We start from the raw sequence: 8460 nt of genomic DNA, 5'->3' as shown, positions 1-8460 counted from the left end.
TTGCACTAAGTCATGTCCACCAAAGAAAAATGGAGGCATTCTCAGTGCTACATCGGGTTCACAAGACCCCCGGTGCCCCCTGAGAAATCCCTGAGATCTGAAGAGAGTCCTGTTCCCATGGTGGCAAAATTACTGCTCAGAGGAGATAGAAGGAACACGCTTGAGTCACCTTTCTTTGCAATCCATTCAAAAATGACGCCACACACCGATAACCTTTCGAGGCGGCGGCTTTTGTGACAAAACAGGTACGCGTTAACACGAAGACTCGCTCCGGAATGTAACGGTAGGGCAAAGCTAACCTGTCCTAATGAATCTGCTTGCAAGTTTGCCTCCTCAAGCGTGCGCCAGATGAGTTGAGTACAAAGTTGGCTTCAAGGGATGCACAACTACAGCAGCCCGCCGTGTCGTGCCACCCTCTCAGCTTAGTGATGTGAAGGAAGGAGAGTTCTCTTTTTTTTTTTTTTGGACTCTGAGGCGAACAACTTGTGACGCTAATGAAAATGTTGCCCAAAGGTGAAAAAGAACAAACTCTTCATCTCTGAGGACTCAGACGCATGCAGATTGACATCACCATGACTCGTATTACAGGCCCGACATTGACCCTGCGCAAAAAGCAAGTCTTAGGAGAATATCTGCATATATTAAGCAAAAGAACTCGAATAATCAATAAAATGAGCGCACACTCAAAGACATGTCCATTGAGCGTGTGTATATCCATCCATTTTCTGCAGCATTTCTTGCTGGTAAGATGGAGTTGTTATTAGAGACAGCCACAGATTTTCATCAGTGCTAATGGGAGGCCACATAGCACGACGCATGAACCTAAGCAGATGTATGGCAAAAATTCCAGTGCATATGTGCAAAATATGCCAATATATTTCCATGTTGAGAATAATATTTGTTCTCAATTCACACACTCTATAAAAACCCAACAATTTGAAGCGCAAATCGCCATCTTGCACAGAAATTACCATTGAACGATGGCACAAAACGACTGAACAGCAAACCCACATTACATCATTTTGTGCACCCCCCCACAAATATTTAAACTCCCTCATTATTGAGGAACATTGTACTGCATACCATCCCAAAACTAGAAAAAAAATATACATATATATCAGGCCTCCTCACGTTGTAGTCGAGGATAGTGCAACTACAACTTAAAACGACAGCCGAACGCTGCATATTTGCGATTCGGAACCCGCAGATTTGCATATTCTTAGATTTCTTATTCTTTTTTTTCTGTTTGGTTTTTGCCAAACTGCTGCTCAAAACTCAAAGCGACAAAAGTCCTCACGATAAATTCCCATCACTTGTATATCAAGGCACCATTGTTGTTGTTGTTGTTTTTTTAACCAGCATTTTTATTATAATGATTTGGCATCCCAAAATGATTCCATGCCATTCGACATGACTTTGCCTCACCCATCGGCCTGATAAATCTCAGTAAAATAAAGAACCACAAAATCAGCCCCAGTGGACGGATGACCGAGGGGACGTGCCCCGGTGCACGATTGCCTGTGATTTGCTCAGACGACAGGAGCCGGTTAATTTGCGGCAATAACACACCTTTGAATGAGTCTGAAGCTCTGAGCGGCACGCAGCGCTCACCTGCACCACCGCCGATTGGGTCCTCATCATGAGGCGGTTAATTACACCCCCCCCCCCCCCCACACACACACACGCACACACACATTTTACCACCCTCCATTCATCAAGCCTAATATAATGTACTGAGCAGGGGAAGAACTGCGGATGTGTGAGCAAGGGTGGTCAATATTACTTGTGAGGTTTGCTCTAACGTCACAGCAAAAATGAAAAACAAAAAAGATATAAGCCACAATGGTCCACCTTCAAGCCGCCAGTTGATTTGTTGTTTGTTCATGGAATGAACTTGATCTAGTTTGGGCTTTGGAGAGCTTTGACATGATGACATGTGAATAACACTTCTTCATGTTTGATAAATCGGAGATCGGAGAGTAATACATCGATACTAAATAACTTTTCAAGCCTTGCAAAACAAAACAACCCCCCCCCCCCAAAAAAAAACATTATGTCATTTTAAGTCTAAAGTACAAATATTTAAATGTATATTACACAAAGAAGGTATACTGGTGCACAGTGTTGCAATTTTTAATGCATGCAACGCACAATATAAATAACATTTGATTTGATTTGCAAGCAAATTGAAAAGCTTCTCCAATGCTCAGAAACAACAAAACAAAGATAAGAATATATCCGAACGTTGCATTGCTTTCGTGCAAGCTTGAGCTCAGTGCTGAAGAAGCTGTCGCTGAGTCTATTTGTTCTGGCTCGTCCGCATCTAATTTTTTAATTTTTTTTTTGAAGTGTAACAAATAATACCATCCTTTCATCTTTTCAAACATAATTGAACCTTAACCTATGAGCAGCAGCGAGCTTTCAGGAGCTTTTTGTTGGTTCATTTCCCTTTCTTCTTCCAAACACTAATAGGAAAAATAGAATGCCCAGAGCTTTTCAGGTTTATTTAACAAACAGTTTTCAGTCCCATCTCACTGAACATTATGGCCACTGCTGCCACCGCCGCGAGCATTCAATCTCCATCCAGCGTCCTGTTCTGCCTTCTAGTGAATTTTAATTTGGTCATATTATCATTTTAACACTTTCTAGTTTCCTGCTTGTGCTAAAATTGCTGCCCTCTGCCCATATATATATATATATATATATACACACACACACACATACACACACACACAGAGAGAGGCAACGGTTGCGCTATGGATCCACTAGATGGAGCTAAGCGAAATTGAATACAATACAATTCAATACAGCTTTATTTATATCGTCTTCACAACCGCTGCAGCTGTAACAAAGCTTGGCCAAAAACACGGACATGAAATATATCAATACAAATGGCATTACAACACAATAAATGGAAGGCAAAAGTTATGATGACAATTGATTCAACAAAAAGGCCCACAAACCTCGTGGGCTCACATCCTTTAAAAGTCTTGCTTGTCTCCTTCTTCCTTCGTTTAGTCAGTAGTTGACTCTGCTTTTGGAATTATCTTTGTTTCACAATGGTTGTGCAGAGCTCGCAAAATAGTTGTCTGATTAAATGTTTATTGGCAAATGCACGTCAATTAGGGTCGGGCAAAGCCCTTTTAGGTGACAATTACAGTCAAACTTCGGTTTTTGAACGTCTTTGTTCTCGACCAAATCGGTTTTTGACCAAACATTTCGAGTTTTTTATGCCTCGGATTACGACCGAAAATCGGTTCTCGACCAAACTGAGCACACTTGAATGCGCCGCTTGACTCCTCTCGCCTTCCTTACACCAGGAAGTGACACTTCCTGGTGACACTTCCTGGTGTAACGTTCCATTGTGAGCAGACGTGTTCAATAAAGTTTTTTTTTTTTTAAAGAGTGTGGTTTCGGTTTTTGAACAGCCTTCTGGAACGGGTTATGGTCGAAAACCGAGGTATGACTTCTAGTTCCTACTAATAATCACCACTAGATGGCATGGGAACACTAACATCAAAACAACTCAAATGAGAATTTAAAGAAACGGTAACACAATATATAAGGCGCATCGGATTATCGGGCAAATACAGTAATTTCTGTTACGGGTCCGTCAGGTGTGCGCACAGTTGATAAATATCCTTTTTTTTTTTTTTTTTTTGGTAGTCACACAGACTTGAAATTTTTGTCGCAGGCACGACTTTAGCACCTGTTCTACAAACTCTTTGACAACCGAGCCTACCCCAGTGAACTTTGGGAGAGGGACGGGTGTGACCCAAGGCTGGTCGCCAGCCACTCTCAGTGCTCATATCGGGAGTCTTCACCAAAACCTAACATACGATAAAAATAAAACTGGTGCGCGCATGACTTTATGAGCAAGCGTGTTCTCCTGATGAAACAATCCCAAATTGTCTCTCGCCTCTTCTCGTGCCCTGAATGAAGCAGACGCCGCGGGATCTTTTTGTAGATGTGCTGACGGATAATCTGGCCCACGTTCTACTGTGTGCTATTCTGGTTCATAATTGGGATCACACTGGAACGCTCGCCGCGCTGCAGCAGTAATCATTTATTGATATGGAGCCAGGCTAAACTCGGGCTTTTTGTTGCCTGTTGTGTTGTCAGAGGCTCTCGTCTCAATGGCTCTTTCTGTTCACTTGTTTACTCGCCCTTTGTGAACCTGAGCCGAAGCCGCGTTCTCAGCATGGAGTCCTTCTCGCATTCTTTTTGAGCTTTTTTTGGCTCCCACGCACGCTCAAGCTTGAATGGCCAACGCCTCGCGGCAAAGCAGGTTAAAGAGCCCCCCGGAGAGGTTTGGTACATTGCAGAAACTGCACGCGAGAAAATAAATAAATAAATAACGATTACGTCTTGATAAACGGCTGTCCAAAATAAATGCTTCACCACGGGCGTGTGAGGTTGCAGTCCTCACGGCTCGCTCTCCTGCCCGGTTCAAATGATGGGCTCATCAGCAAGTTCTGAAGAAGTCTGAGAACGTTCCTGATGATTTGAATCAAGTGCGATGGAAATGAGGCAGGAGACCGAGTTTGGACACGCCTCATTCAAAATCTCATCACAGGTATTGCCGCATTGATGCCGCCGATTTCAAGTGACAATCATTCTTTGATCTATTGCGATCTTAAAAATCCGGCTGTCGTTTGTTCTCAGCGTTTTCGATTGATCATCGAAAGATGAACATTGAAAAACGTTACTCATTGTTATTTCTTTTGTAAGCCAATGTGACGTCAAATTGTGGTTCACATCAAAAATACAAAATGAAATAACAGGCAGTTGGAGTTAGCTTAAAAGCACACAAAAACAAACAAAACAAGGAGAACCGATCTGAGACTTTGCTGCAGCGCTGATTTTTCTCCGAAATACTTTTTACGACCTTGGAGACATCCGGCTTATGAACGGAATCCGTTCAAGCCGCGGATGGAATTCACAGTTGACAAATTCAGAAGAGAAGGACGCCGCCGCTCGATTGTTTGACTCGCTGTTTGATTCGGCGTCATCAAAGCCGCTCGGCGAATGGAATCGTCTGCCTAGCGAGGAATTGGCAACCAGTGGAAGCTTGAACAAGATTTAATTATACCCAATTGTATCCGTTTCAGTGTGGTCCCTTTAGTCACGCCGAGCTATTTTCAGTCACTTAATGACTCTAAACAGATGGAATCTTTGTTCTTTGATAACAACGAAAGTGGGAAGAGAACCGCGACAGCCACCGCGTTTAACATATCAAGGCGTCGCTTTGGGGCGGGCGGGGGTGGGCTCGCCGAGTTGGATCGCTCTCCGGCGAGTGATCACGAATTCTGGCGTGATGCAACCGCGGTGAAAGCGCATCGCGCCCCGAGAGTGACGCGCCGCCCCGGCAAAATGTCACGCCGCCTTGCCCTCCAGACTTGTCTCATCGCCCGTGTGCTCTCCACGAGCCTTTTTTTGTGTCATCCGCATGCACCGGTGAGTGATGGCACCCTGCGGACTGAGAACCCCTTTTGCTGTCACGAGATTAGTTCCACCTCCTCTCACAGCCACCGGGGCCACTCCTGAGCCGCACAAAAAGCCTGCCGTGCACTGACCCGTCGATGCAAATCATGAAATGCCGCCTGTGCTCATTTCCAGAAGCTCCCATGTGTGGTCATCCCTTATCATGAATCAACATTCTGTTTTCCACAAAGCCTAATACCTTTTAACTCGGATGGCGACTGGCGGGATAGCGACGTATTACATTGGAGGATACAGTCCGATGTGCTCGTAAATCATCTTAACGATAAACCCCGCAAACCGACGATGACCTGGCAGAGGGCGTCATTCCTCCATGCGCTTCAAGATTTGTTGTCTTGCCCCAATTTTCAAGCAATCGTCTTCAAACTTTCAGGCCGGGCCCAAAAGATGGAACGGCCTCAGCGGGGGCGTTACGATTTAGGAAGAACGTTGACGAAAGAATATTCCTTGAAGTTACAGCAGGAGAAGTCAGCCGATGTGACAAGTTAGCGTGTTTTGTTGTATACTATGAACACCGGTTCACTACGTTTTATACTTGGGTGCATCTGCAACAGAAATGATCTTTTAAGTCTTTAGATGAAATCGGTGTTGGCTGTTCAAGAGAGAGCTCGATTGCACCTCCCTCCCACGCAAGGCCGTAACCATATCACTTCACTTAAATGCGAGACCCGTTTCATTTCCATGAACGAAATTCTAGAAATTGGGGCTGGTTTGTTGAAAAGAGAGCACCAACCCCAAAGTGCTCTTTGGTACCGCACCACGGCACAGCGCCCACGCTCTCATATCTTTTCATAAAGCGGTAAATCGAATTTCTCCTTGCGGGACATTTACGCCATTCATGGATTCAATATTCATGAGGACTAAAACTTGACACGGAATTACTGCAGTAATTCGGGTCAAAAGTCATATCATTCAAGGAAGAAAATGTCCAAAGAGCATCCTACTATAAAGACTGTCTTGACTCGCCGTAGCAGATTAAATGGAACATGGCTGCCTGATGTAAAATAAATACTGTTTTGTTGACCCACCGTGTACCCTGAACCGTAATATTTCTCTTTGCCTGACCTCCTCAAAAGCCCTGACGAGTTCAAAATGGCAAGTGGGGAGATAGCAGAGATAACTTCTTAGGGGGTCGCTTAAGTGAATTGTTGTTGGGTCATACAAGTCACTGTCTAAGCTACCAGCGGAAAGATAAGATACGAAAACCTTTGTTAGTCTCGCAATGGAGAAATTCCCAATTCACAGCAGCAAAGCTATATATTGAGAATTACTGATCAGAACATCTCTGCTGTTGAGTGATGGTTGTTCCTCGTAGACCGTGTTTTCTTATTTTAAAATAGGAATAAGAAAACCTTTATTCGTCTCACAATGGAGAAATTCCCAATTTACAGCAGCAAAGTTATGAAAGGGAGAAAGTAGAAGAGCAAAAAGTAGAGAAGCCACTCTCGCGGCACCATCTTGAAGTCATCATAACATAACATTTTACAACTCCATCCGTCCTTTTCTTAGAATGCGTATCTTATTCAGCTCAGGGTCAATGGGAACTTGGAGCTGACTAGTCGATGGTGAAACTGACTAGTCGATGTGGTGGTGGTGGTGGTGGGGGGGGGGGGGGAGGCTTTCTCACTGTGCAATGACAATTATAACTTGGAGTTGAATATTCACCCAATCGTGATTTGGTATCAGCAACTGGGACGGCTCACTGAAATGGAGCTCAGTCTGGAAGGATTTTGGAGGTGGAATCCATTCTTTCCATCTCGATCATATGCCTGTTCCGTCCACCAAGTCTCCTTTTCCGCTTTTCTTCCAGAAGACGTACCCTCTTGCCTGTCTCTTGGCTCACCTCCACCGCAGTGGTCCACTCTTCTGGAAGAGAGCCTGTCTCACCTCTTCCAGCAGCGGTCATGTAAACTATTTGGTAGTTTTCAAATTTGATTTCGAAATAGGCAGCCATTTAAATCCAATGTATAAAGTAGCATTGAAATAGTTCAAATACTTACCCCTTCTTTCATATTGGATTCTGAGTCCCTGTTGCTTATGTAGTTTCTTATTACATTTCATACCCTCCAGATGAAATCTTCCGTGATCTAATAAAATCCGAGATTGTAACCTTGTCCTTAACGTGTTCATTTCCTGGGAGTATCTCTGTTCTGTTCCGTCGCACTTTTTAAGTCACGGTTCGCTTTAGTGGACCACTGTGCCAACATCAGGACACGAGCATACTTATCCTGCCGTATTTCAAGTTTGTGACATTACAAGAATACATTGCCAGATGACTTACGCGGCCGTCTGATTTTTGCATTCCAAGTGCAAGGGGAGGAAATCATCTGCTCCCGATTTGTGATGGCCCCGCGTGATATTTCAAAAGGTTACACTGCATCACGTTCATGCGATTGTTTTCCATGGATTTATGTTTGTTTAAAATGGGCTTCGCCGGTTGTCTGCGATAACAAATGTGATGACAAACAACTGGGCAGCGTGCCATTTGGAATTCATTTAGCCAGACAAGGTAGAGATAAAGGCGGCACCCTGATTGCCCGCCGGCGACACTTTGTAAATCAGGCGACGGCGCGGATGAATTAGGCTGGGCAAGAGGAATCTGCTCTGAAGGACAAGCACGGCGCCTCTATTTACAAGCACATGCTTTTACAGCATCGCTCTTCCTTCTGCTGTATGCCTTTTTTCAAAATGTGATACTCTGATAAGATGCAGGGACGCAGCGGTGTCATTTTTATCTGCCTTGAAAAGTTGTTTTGTCTGCGTCCTATCACTCTCTGTGCCAAATATCTTCGAAGAACATTCATTTCTGCTTAATGGACACCCGTCACTTCAGCATGTATTATACCTGCTTGATATTCGCCAGATGATTTGCTTTGCAAATGCAAATTTCAAGGCTTTGTGATTAGCAGAGGCGATTCTCGGATCAGAAGTTTAGGGGCGCTGAGCCAGAGCCAATCG

The 8460-nt window shown here is 44.2% G+C and overlaps 1 long non-coding RNA gene across 1 annotated transcript; it reads left to right on the top strand.

The window, feature by feature from the left end:
• Nucleotides 1-4334: 4334 nt before the first annotated feature.
• LOC147205376 (uncharacterized) lies at nt 4335-7617 on the top strand. Its single transcript, XR_015101040.1, has 2 exons — nt 4335-4576; nt 7313-7617. It is a non-coding gene; the product is annotated as an uncharacterized LOC147205376 (long non-coding RNA).
• The last annotated feature ends 843 nt before the right edge of the window (nt 7618-8460 follow it).

Source organism: Hippocampus guttulatus, chromosome 5 (assembly GCF_054856545.1).
Source record: "Hippocampus guttulatus isolate MCC_2025c chromosome 5, RoL_Hgut_1.0, whole genome shotgun sequence".
NCBI lineage: Eukaryota > Metazoa > Chordata > Actinopteri > Syngnathiformes > Syngnathidae > Hippocampus > Hippocampus guttulatus.
This window is presented reverse-complemented; position numbering and strand designations above follow the sequence as displayed.